Source organism: Microtus oregoni, unplaced genomic scaffold, assembly GCF_018167655.1.
Source record: "Microtus oregoni isolate MIOR12 unplaced genomic scaffold, Mior012 000097F_ref0000449, whole genome shotgun sequence".
Taxonomy (NCBI): domain Eukaryota; kingdom Metazoa; phylum Chordata; class Mammalia; order Rodentia; family Cricetidae; genus Microtus; species Microtus oregoni.
The window spans coordinates 1,694,924-1,707,832 of NW_024544710.1; positions in this window are offsets into that span (position 1 = coordinate 1,694,924).

Sequence of the window (12,909 nt, forward strand, 5' to 3'; positions counted from 1 at the left end):
GAACTGCTGCCCCCCGGGAGCCCCGGGTACTCGGACTCAGCGCCCAGATAGGCTGGGCTGGGCGATGCCACGCGCCAAAAGAGGGCAGTGGGGGCGAAGTGGGGAGGGCTCTGGACGGAAGCTGGGTGGGCCAGGAAGAAAGAGGCAGCACCCGGGGAGTAGAGGCCCTGCAGAGAGCCCAAGCAGGACAGGGGGCCAAGAAACCCCCGAGCTCCCCGTCCCAGGCTGGCGCCGTGGGCCAGAAACTCACCCCAATGCTGGGTCTCCTGGCGCCGAAAGATCAGGCCTCCGTGCTGGTTGGGCAGCTCGCAGACAAAGCGCCTACCCCGCTTGGTGCAGGCAGGCCACAGAAACAAAGGAACTGCTGCCCGCCCGGGAGCCCCGGGTACTCTCTCAGAGTTGTTTTGATTTGCATTTCCCTCACGGCTAAGGATGCTGAACATTTTTTAAGTGCATCTCAACCATTTGAGATTCTTCTGCTGATAATTCTGTTTAAATCGGTATTCCATTTTAAAATTGGATTTTTTTGGATGTCTAGTTTCTTGAGTCCTTCATATATTTTGGAAATCAGTTCTCTGTCAGATGTGGGGTTTATGAAGATCTTTTCCCATTCTATAGGCTGTCATTTTGTCTTATCAACAGTGTCCTTTGCTTCACAGGAGCTTTTCAGTTTCATGAGGTTCTATTTATTAATTATTGATTGAGTGTCTATGTTTCTGGTTTTCGATTCAAGAAGTTGTCTCCTGTGCCAATGTGTTCAAGACTACATCCTACTTTCTCTTCTATCAGGTTCAGTGTAACTGGATTTATGTTGAGGTCTCTGATCGACTTGGACTTGAGTTTTGTGCAGGAAGATGGACATGAATCTACTTGCATTCTTCCACGTTCCAATATCCAGTTATGCCAGTAGCATCAATTGTTGAGTATGCTTTCTTTTTTCCACTGTGTAATTTGGTTTCTTTGTCAAAAATTGGGTGTTCATAGGTTAAATTTATGTCAGGATCTTTGATTAAATTCCATTGATCCACCTGTCTTTATGGCAATATGATGCTGTTTTTATTACTATAGCTTTATAGTAGAGATTGAAAACCAGGGATGATGATACCTCCAGAAGTCCTTTTATTGTACAGGATAATTTTAGCTATCCTGGGTTTTTTGTTTTTCCATATGAAGTTGAGTATTTTTCTTTCAAGGTCTGTGAAGAATTGTGTTGGAATTTTGAAGGGTATTGCATTGAATCTATAGATAGCTTTCAATAAGGTTGTCATTCTTACTATACTAATCCTGCCGATCCATGAGCATTGGAATCTTTCCATTTTATGATATCTTATCCAATTTGTTTCTTCAAAGACTTAAAATTCTTGTCATGCAGGTGTAACATGAGAGCCTGCTTATGGGGTTTCTGTCCTGCCCAGTTCCCACAGCCAGTAAGCCCCAAAGAAAATCACACAGAGAGTCTATATTAATGATAAACTGATTGACCCATTAGCTTAGGCTTCTTATTAACTCTTATAACTTGTATTAACCCATTATTCTTGTCTATGTTAGCCACATGGCTGAGTACCTTTATCAGTGGGGTAGGTCACATCTTGCTTCTTCCGTGATCTGGGCAGGACTTAACTTCTTCCCAGAATACTCCTGTTCGCCTTGCCCCACCTCTAGTTCCTGTCTGGTTGTCCCACCTATACTTCTTGCCTGGCGACTAACCAATCAGTGTTTATTTAAAACATAATTGACAGAATACAGAAGTGTCCCATATCATGCAGGTCTTTCACTTGTTTGATTAGAATTTCCCCCAAGATATTTTACAGTATTTGTGGCTATTGTAAAGGGTATTATTCATTGGGGTCCTCTGAGTACCAGCCATAGTGCTCCCTCAGGGTTCAGACTGGATGCTTAGAGCAAGCTCAAAGGAGTCTGAGGGTGAATGAATCAGCTTATACACATCTCCTCATGTCTTTTTAGTCTTCAAAAAATATCCTCTCTCAATGTTCCTCTTCCAATGTTCTCCCTTCGTCGCACAAGGTTTTCAATTTATACACACACACACACACACACACACACACACAAAATTAGCAATTCTTTGGCAATAACAAGGATACATAGGCATGAATGTTTCAGGCCCAAGAAGACAAATAAGTCTGACAAAGCAGGCATCTGTTATCTTACTTATATGTCAGAGGGGGTGTGGCTGTGAAGCACCCAGGCATATCTGAAAAGGGTAAATCGAGAAAGGTGCTTTGATTTCTAAGAGGGGGGAGGGAGTTTGTGTGTTAACTACATTTGTGTGGTTAGGTAAGATTGAAGGTTGTAATTGATAAATGTAGGACAAAAGGAGAAGATGTAGTAGTGCTGTGTACCCTCTGAGCATTTCCATTCCTGTGGTACCTGGGAATATAGCATTGTGGTAGTCATGGCAACCAGAATAAGCTGTGGAAGGAAAACGAATGGTGCTTGGTCCACATTAGTATTTTTGCCGAATGTTAGCTGATTCAAGGGAATCTCTTAGCAGTAGGTTAACGTGAAAAGCTGTGACTATGTAAAATCTAGAGACTGCTGCTTCCAGTCCCGGCCTAAGTGGTGTGGTGCTCATACCTGCTAATGCTCAGATGAGAAGGAATTCCTTTCTCTGGGACTTGTTTCATGTAGATTTGACTATGAGAACAAAGTTTTCTTTGACTGAGTGAATACTTGCACACCAGGGCCTCACAGTGTGGGAGAAAGGCTATCACATTACCAGTACAGAAGGAAGTTTTGCCCAATAATTGATTAATACACTGCTGGGTTTTTGGTATGAATCCCACTATAGAAATGGAGAGCACTATGGTTTCATTAGATTTTACAGAAATGACAGTGACCATTCAAAAGGCAGGTATCCCCAGTGCTTTGCAAATTGGGTTTCCTGCAATGGAATACTTGCAATTCCTGTGGGTCAGCCTAGAGACTTTGTCAATTGCACTCTCACTGGATACTGTTGTGGACCGCAGCAGCTGTTTCCTGATTTCTTTCTCAGCCCATGTTTATCATTTGTATATAGGAAGATTACTGATTTTTTGAGCTAATCTTATATCCTGTCACATTACTGAAGGTGTTTATCAGCTGTTGGAGTTCCCTGGTAGAACTTTTTGGGTCACTTATGTGTACTATCATATCATCTTCAAATAGTGAAAGTTTGACTTCTTCCCTTCCGATTTGAATCCCGTTGATCTTTTATTGTCTTATTGCTCTAGCTAGAACTTCAGGTACTATACTGAATAGATATGGAAAGAATGAACAGCCTTGTCTTGTTCTTGATTTTAATGGAATTACTTTGAGTGTCTCTTTAATTTGGTATTGGATATAGGCTTGTTGTAAATTTCCTCAACCATGTTTAGATATGTTCCTTGTATCCCTGATCTCTCCAAGACCTCTATCATGAAGGGGTGTTGAATTTTGTTGAAGGCTTACTTTTTCAGCATCTAATGAGATGATTGTGTGGTTGTCTTCTTTCAGTTTATTTATAAGGTGGATTACATTGATAGATTTTTGTATGTTGAACCATCCCTGCATCTCTGGGATGAAGCCTACTTGCTCATGGTGGATTTTTTAATGTGTTCTTGGATTCAATTTGCCAGTATTTAATGAGTATTTTTGCATCAATGTTCACGAGGGAAATTGATCTGTAATTCTCTTTCTTTGTTGCATCTTTGTGTGGTTGGGTATCAGGGTAACTATAGTCTCATAAAAAGAAATTGGCAATATTCCTTCTGCTTCTATTTTGTGGAACAATTTGAGGAGTATTGGTATTAACTCTTCTTTTAAAGTCTGGTAGAATTCCTCATTGAAACCATTTGGCTCTGGACTTTTATTGGTTGGGAGACATTTAATGTCTGCTTCTATTTCCTTAGGGTTATAGGTCTATTTAAATTGTTTTTCTGGTATAGGTCTAATTTTGGTATGGGTTACCTATCAAGAAAATTGTACATTTCTTTTAGATTTTCTAATTTGATGGAGTAAAGATTTTGGAAGTATGACCTAATAACTGTCTGCATTTCCTGAATGTCTGTTGTTATGTCCCCCCTTTCATTTCATTTCATTTTGTTAATTTAGATACTCTTTTTCTGACTTTTAGTGAATTTGGATAAGGGTTTGTCTAGCTTGTTAATTTTCTCAAAAAAAAAAAAAACTCTTTGTTTCCTTGATTCTTCGTATCATTCTGTTTTTTTCTATTTTATTGATTTCAGCCCTGAGTTTGATTATATTCCTCCTGAGTGTGTTTGTTTCTTTTTGTTATAGAATTTTCAGGTGTGCTGTTAAGTTACTAGTATGAGATCTCTCCAAATTCTTTATGTAGGCACTTAGTGCTATGAACTTTCCTTTTAGCTCTGTTTTCATAGTGTCCCATAAATTCAAGTATGTTGTGCATTCATTTTCTTTGAATTCTAGGAAATCTTTAATTTCTTTACTTATTTCTTTCTTTACCCAGTGGTAATTTAGTTGAGAGTTGTTCAGTTTCCATGAATTTATAGCCTTTCTATAGTTTGTGTCGTTGTTGAACTAACTTTAACCCACGGTGATCTGATAAGATACAAGGGGTTATACCAATTTTTTGTATCTGTTGAGATTTGCTTTTGTGACCAAGAATGTAGTCAGTTTTAGAGAAGGTTCCATGAGGTGCAGGGAAGAAAGTATGCTCTTTTGTGTTTGGATGGAATGTTCTATAGATGTCTGTTGAGTCCACTTGAGTCATAACTTCTCTTACTCCTATCATTTCTCTGTTTAGCCTCTGACCACACCTCCCTCCCCAAAACATTGCAAGTCCAGATGGATTCACAGCAGAATTCTTAATTCTTGGTGTTGGTGCACGCCTTTAATCCCAGAACTCCGGAGGCAGAAGCAGGTGGATCCTTGTGAGTTCAAGGCCTGCAGAGCAAGTTCCAGGACAGGTTCCAAAGCTACACAGAGAAACTCTGTCTAAAAACAAACAAACAAACAAAGACTTCCCATTTTTTGACCAGCATTCTAGCCTTCCTGGGTCCTAATAACAATGCCTTAATTTCAGATAAGAAGCAGTTACAGGAGAGATTAAGTTGGTTCCACATCAATAACAACAACTACTCAGATGTAAAGTAATCAATAGACCTACCCAGATGTAAAGCCTATGACCCACAACAATGACTGGCCTGGCAAGCTATCACTAATGGTGAAATAGTGGCACTTTTATCTGCCTAGTTTACCTTATGGTTCACTCAATAAGAGACTTGTCCAGCTACTCATGACCAAAGAGATCATAAATCCTAGAGGAAACCCTAATACTGCCATTTTTCTAAACCAGTCTAATTTCTGTTTTCTAAATACTTACCTTTTTACCTGTAAATATAGTTTTCACACCTCATCAAAGAAGCTTCTTTTTCAGCAGATGGAGATTATTACTTAGATCCACAACTGGTCAAAATGCAGAGAAGTGATCATGGGCTCCACAACCCCAATTGGTGCATCTACCAATGAAATTCCTACAGTTAAGGCTCAAAGGAAATTGTGAAAGAGGGGATAGAAAGATTTGAAGAGCCAGAGGACCAGGATACTTGCTGCTACATAGTGTCTTCTGGACATGGTAAGGAAGCTGTACCCCATGAAATATTAATAATATAGCTGCATAAACAAGACCTGCAAAATGATAACACCAATTCACATACCAAGGTGTATGGGGGAAATTTTACAAGGCTCCACTCCTGATGAGGAACAATAGGCAATCAATGGCTGCTAAAAGAAGGAGAATCAGTTTTTTCCAGGGATGTGTCCACTGATAGTTTGTCCAATCCCAAGTGGTCAGCCTTAAATGCACATGTACATGCATGAGGAACACTAACTGAACTCACTATAAATATATACTTAATAAATACATAATATGTGTAAATAACAATAATTAAAGAAAATGAGGGCATAAATTTAAGAGGAAGTTGGTGGAGATATGGGAGGGGATGGAGGGTGTAAAAGGAAGGATGGTAATGATGTAAATGCAGTACTTGTGAATGAAGTTCTCTAAAACATAAAAATTCTGCAACTTTTGGTTAAAGGGTGAAAGTGGTCATTTCAGTGGAAAGTCCTGGGCTCAGCTCTGTTCTTAATAGTGCCTTAGAGTTCTGGGGCAGTGTTCAACCTTCGGTATGACTCATAGATACCATATAATTTTCACCATATTAGGAAACCACTGTGATGATATTATTTAATACACATCCTTAAATTGTCTTACTTTTTTATTAAGAATTCATTCACATTCTTTATTGTAGGTGGAGTTTTCCATCTCGACTGCCGATCAGCTCTGTCCCACCAACTATTCCCCAAATAACAAACAAAGACTTATTATTAACTCTAAATGCTTAGTTGAAAGCTTAGGCTTGTCTCCAGCCAGATCTTACAACTTAAATTTACCTATTTCTATTAATCTATGTGTTGCCCCAAGGCTCATTTACCTTATCTATGAATTTCCCATGTTACTTCTTCAGCAGTCTGGCTTGCAACTCCTCCAACTCTATCCCGCTTCTTCCCAGCATTCTCTATACCCCAAAAATCCTGCCTAGCTATCTGCCATTTAGCTTTTTATTAACAATGGGAGTAAGACATCTTCATAGTACACAGAAGGATTAATCTACAGCATTTATCCCGTTTTGTCTAATTAAAAGCAAGGTTTTAACTTTAACATAATTAAAGTATATATAACAAAAACAGTTATGAAGTAAGAATTACAGTTACAATATCCAGTCCATTTGTATTTGACAAAATTAGAGAAAATATTCAATTATTTATATTATCTTTGTGAGTCAAAAGTTTTATACCTATTTTATCTTTTATTGAAACAAAAGAAAACTATAAGTTTAACTATTTAGTCTTCAACTCTATCAAAGACCCCAGAAGGATATAATATTAGCTGATGACAGTGACATTAGGCTGCCTGGACAGTCACCCAAAGTTCTTATGTAATGTTAGAGCATCCATCATTGGCCTACAGACCTAGTATATATGACAGACATTTTTGAGACACAGGAAACTTTAAAGGACTGTCCTACCTTGTCTTCATGATGTTTGACAGTTGTTTTTTTCTGGCTTGCTGGTCCAGTTTGGACAGTATTCTGTCAGCAGTTGAGGCAAGGGCAGTTTCTTTGCTCAAATGGCTAGCTTCTGCCTTAGAGAAAACAAACTCCATACAGAGGTTCTTTGATATTCATCTTTTTTTTGAAGTAGATAAGAGCTGTCAGGAGTAGACATGTCTCACTGTAACAAAAAGCTTTAGGTTAATAAAAATATTAAATCCTATAGTCTGTAGGTCTTTAAAGTGTTTGAAGACCATCAAACTATCTAAATAATTTGCTTAAACTTGAAAACATACCTAATACGACAAGTTTGATTATTATAGATGACTAATTACAAATCTGTATTTTTAATTATATATGTTTTTATGTGATCTGCACAAGCACAATACCCCAAACAAGAGTACAAACATACACATAGCATAATAAAATTAACCTTAAATTTGTATCAATTAACCAAAATCTATACCACTGTAAAATATTTTGAGATTAGTAGTTGTTTTCTTGGATTAAAGTAGATTCAATAATCTACCCTTTTATCTCATCATTTTCATATAATATCACCCTTTTTTTCCTTTAGAAGGAAATTTTTGAATTTAACTATTTTGTCTAGTTTTTTTCCAGACTATGATCAATATCAACAACAACTAACTCCCCTTAAATGATTACAAACACCAATAATGCAACTTTTGGGAATATGGGCATTGTTTTTTCTAAACTGCTTCCTGTTGCTTGGGGGTACTGGCATCTATGGAGAAGACTTAAGAACGTCAGGATAATTAAGTCTTGGCTGGTGTATTCTGTGAGGCTGGACCATCTCAATTAGTATCCCTGAAGCTGTTTTGGATGCTGGATCACCTGAACCATCTGTTTTTATTGGTGTCTTATCCACTTGCTCTGAAAATACATAAACTTTAAAGGTAACAACATTAACGTATTAATACAAGTATAGACTGTGTGTTGTACACAAGTTAGTCAAAGATGATATTTTGTTTTATGTTTGAGTATGTAAAATATATATTATGTGTTTTGTAGGTTTTCTGGGTTTATTTCTTTATTTCTATAACCAGAATTTTCAAGGCATCTTTCTTGATCAAACCTGATTCATATCAACCTAGAATGAATCCATAGCCTCTCATTTCCTGTGGAAATAAAAGCATAATCTCTACCCCAAAACAATACCTTTCTACTTCTATTTTGAAGTATATTTTAAATATATAAATTGGCTTCATCTAGCAACTTTCATAATCTTAGCAGCTACCACTCATTCATCAGCAGTCAAAAAGTTCAAAGACAGCACAATAACATGCAGAATCCAGACTCTCTGTGTATTTCCCATCTTTATGTGGCTTATTATAATTTTTATTATTTTATTACTTTTTAATGACTTTATTTTATTATTTTAAAACTATGTACATTTTTAAGTACACTGTAATCTGTTTAGAGGCTTTTTCCATCTGGATCTGTCTTTTCTTTTTTTCCTTTTTGTTTTTTGAAACAGGGTTTTTATGTGTAGCTTTGGAGCCTGTCCCGGAATGCACTCTGTAGACCAGGCTGGCCTCAAACTCACAGAGATCCGCCTGCCTCTGCCTTCTGAGTGCTGAGAATAAAGGTGTGTGCCACCACTGCCCAGCTTGAATCTGTCTTTACTGTGTATCTGTAACCTTTTATGTCTCCATGAGCAAAACTTAAACATGCCATAGGGCTTAGTTCATGGTGTTCTGGCAGGGCTCACTCTGGTGGCTCAAGCCAGCAGGCAGCAGCTAGGAGATGCCTCTCAGCACCATAGCCCATGTGAGAGATTGTGGGACTAGGAAACTATGTTTGGCTGTGCTTTTGTGTGTTTGGAAACTTTTCTTAAGCTTTTTTGGTTTTATGTCGATATACATGGCCTCACCCCATGTTGGAACACCATTTGTAGGTGGACTTTTCTGTACCACCAACAAGTTCCCAAATAACCACATGGAGATTTATTATAAATGCTTACCAATAGTCTTCTTTTTATCTAGCTCTTACAACTTAGATTAACTCATAATTCTTATCTATGTTCTACCACCTAGTGGTACCTTTTTATCAGCAAGACGTGTTCATCTCCTTCTTTCTTTACATCTCCTGGTGACTCCACCCTTCTTCTTCCCAGAGTTCTCCTATTCTGGATCTCCCACCCAATCTCTTCCTACCCAGCTATAGGCCAGTCAGCTCTTTATCAACCAATGAGAGTAATATTTACAGTGTACAAAGATTGTTCTACAACATCATAGATTTGATGCCCTATGTTTGTTTCTCTAATTAATATTAACATATATCTGCACTATTAAAATTGAAGATTTACTTATGACAATGCCTAAAATTGCCTCATACCCTTATATTAAAAAATTATACTCCATTGAACTAAATAACTTGGAAAGTATTCATACTTATTCATTCTACTGTAAAGTGAAGCTATTAAGAAAACCAAAAGAGATAAAAGTTGCCATTCAACGGTGACAGCACTGGGACATATACCCTTGTTAACTGATTCTGAGTCCTTTAGTTCTTTCCAGAATCTCCTACTGAAAGGGAAGAAAAAGAGAAGGGGAGGTGGGGAAAAAGAACTGTTTACTGAGCTGGGATTGGCACTGAAGCTGTAGCTCAGGAGGACCAGGGCTTATTGGGTGGAATGATTTCCCTTGTCTCTTTGGGCCAAAATCCATGTGATGCTCATCTTTCAAAGCCCAAAACCTTTTGTTCTTACATTCAACAGGAACTTCGAGAGTGTTTATCATGTCCTCAGAGACACAGAAAGGAGCTCCTGTCCAGTGGAACAAATAGGTCAATATATAGTTGATGATAGTGCTTCTAGAACACAGAAGAGGGCTTGTTTTGGTTGATGATGGAGAGGAGAATAGGCACAAACTCTGCCCTATAAAAGTTCATCAAAACTCATTGCAAGTTTACTGCTCTCTTCTCCCAGTCATGGGATATGATGTTAAATACTTTTCAAAGTCTAGAGCTGGCAACTCATTGCCATTCAGAGGCCATGATGATGGTCAAGAACTCCACTTAAAAAAAAAAAAACACTGGCAAGATGGGTGGTAGTGGTACACACCTTTAGTCTCAACATTCAGGAAGCAGAGGCAGATCTCTGAGTTTGAGACCAGGCAGGTCTACAGAATGAGTTCCAGCACAGCCAAGGCTACACAAAGAAACCCTATTTTGGAAAACAAAAACAAAAAAATCATTGGCAATTGTAACTAATTTTATCTAATTGTAACTAATGTATCCTCTTTTTTCTCAATCCTTCCTCTCACAAGCAAACATTGAACCTTCTATAAAAAGGAGAAAGGCTAAAATTTAGCTCAGTTGGTAGAGGGCTTTCTCCTGGTGAGCATGAAGCCCTGGTCTCAATGACCAGCACATTATAAATCAGGAACGGCGGCATGTAACAATAGACTGTAATTCCAGCACTTGGGAGGTAAGGGCAATCTGGGCTACATGAGACCCAGTCTCAAAAGAAAAAAAGGAAGAAAATGAGGAAGGAAGGAAGGAAGGAAGGAAGGAAGGAAGGAAGGAGGGAGGGAGGGAGGGAGGAAGGAAGAAGGAAGAAGAGATTTGGTCAGAAGAGACTTAATTCCAACAATATTGGGTTGTAAGCTGCATTCCTTCCAACCTCCTCCTTGATGAACTTATTCATTCTAACTTATTCATTCTTTAAATACTTTTTAAAGGAAGTGTTGCATAAGGGTCTTAGAACCCACTAATTGCCATTCCATTTGACTTTTCTTAGTTGGGTGAGAAGTTGGTGACATGATTCCATTTCCTTATTTGTGATTTTTCCTTAGAAATTGTGGCCACAGGGATCATGTTGTTGGTTTGCTGCTGTTTGTAAGGTCCTGGAAGCCCCCTTTTTATTCCCATCCCCGACTGAAAACACCAAACAATCAAAAATCTACAAGCCTTTCAAAGTAAACTTTAGAATAGAAAGATACCCTTAAATATTGTTTCTTTCCCAACTACTCCTTGGATTGGACTTCTCCAGAAAGTGTTTACCCTAAGGCAACTTGACTGACTTAGGTACAAGGTTTGCCCTCCTCCTGCCCAAACTGAAACTCCTGAGTCAATGACCATGGGAAGAGATCAACAAGCCATAGAACCAGACCCCACCTTCAGCTCTTCGCATAGTCCTACTTGCTTTTAATATTCTTTATTAATGCTCCATCTCCATTCTCAGGGTTCTCAAGTACACCTTGCCCTCGCCAATGCAATAAATTTATTTGTAAGTTCTAGAAGGAGGAAAGAAAATCAAGGTTTACAACTTGACTTCTCCCATGGTCCGTGCTGCAACTGAGGGCCATGTGGATGTCCGTGACTGTGCTCCCACAGGAGGCATTGTTGATGTCCATGGTCGTGCTGCCACCAAGGGCCTTGATGGTGTCTATGATCCATGATACAGCCAAGGACAATGTTAATATCCATGGTCTGTACCATACTGCTGCCATAGGCCATGTGCAAGTCCATGATCCATGCTGCAACTGACTATAAAGAGCAAGGAAGCTTCTTTTGCAGTGGTAGCAATGACTACAGATTCGCAGGTGAGATTGAAAGATACAAAAGACTTCTGTGACAACCTCCCCTATCCCCAAAAATCAAACAATCTTGACAGGAAGCCATTGAAGAGAACTCTTAAAAAATTGTGATAGGGAGCCAGCCAGTGGTGGGACACGCCTTTAATCCCAGCACTCAGGAGGCAGAAGCAGGTGTATCTTTGTGAGTTCAAGGCTAACCTGGTCTACAGAGATAGTACCAGGACAGCTGGGTCTATACAGAGAAACCCTGTCTCGAAAAAGCAAGACAAAAAACAAAATGTGTAATAGTGTAGCTCATCATTTTTCTTTAAGAAGATGGCCACTCAAAAACTAGGAACTTGGGGGTGAGATGGCTTGGGGCTAAGGGGAAATGGGGTGAGAAATGTGAGAAGGGGAGGATGGGGGGAGCTTGGGGGAATGGGATGGTTGAGATAAAGGAAGGGTGGATACGGGAGCAGAGAAATATATATCCTAATTAAGGGAGCCATCTTAGGGTTGGCAAGAGACTTGAACCTAGAGTGGCTCCCAGGAGCCCAAGGCTATGTCCCCAGCTAGTACCTTGGGCAACTGAGGAGAGTGAACCTGAAATGACCCTATCCTAGAGCAATACTGATGAATATCTTGCATATCACCTTAGAACCTTCATCTGGCGATGGATCGAGATAGAGACAGAGACCCAAATTGGAGCACCGGACTGAGCTCTTAAGATCCAAATGAGGAGCAAAAGGAGGGAGAACATGAGCAAGAAAGTCAGGATCACGAGGGGTGCACCCACCCACTGTGACAGTGGAACTGATCTATTGGGAGCTCACCAAGGCCAGCAGGACTGGGACTGAATAAGCATGGGATGAAACTGGACTTTCAGAACATGGCGGACAATGAAGGCTGATGAGAAACCAAGGATAATGGCACTAGGTTTAGATCCTAATACATGAACTGGCTTTGTGGGAGCCTAGCCTGTTTGGATGCTCACCTTCCTGGACCTGGATAGAAGTGGGAGGACCTTGGACTTTCCGCAGGGCAGGGAATATGGACTGCTCTTCATTCTCGAGAGGGAGGGGGAATGGAGTGGAGGGGAGGGGAGTGGGGGAGGGGGCGATATGTGGAAGGAGAGGGAGGGAAATGGGAAATGGGGAGGAGGCAGAAAATTTTTTTCAACAACTAAAAAAAAAATTTAAAAAAAAATAAAAAAAGAAGATGGCCACTGGGAGTTTGATCATGCTCCAGTGAGTATAAAGGCAACACAAATTAAACTTAATATATATTTTTCTTCTTTT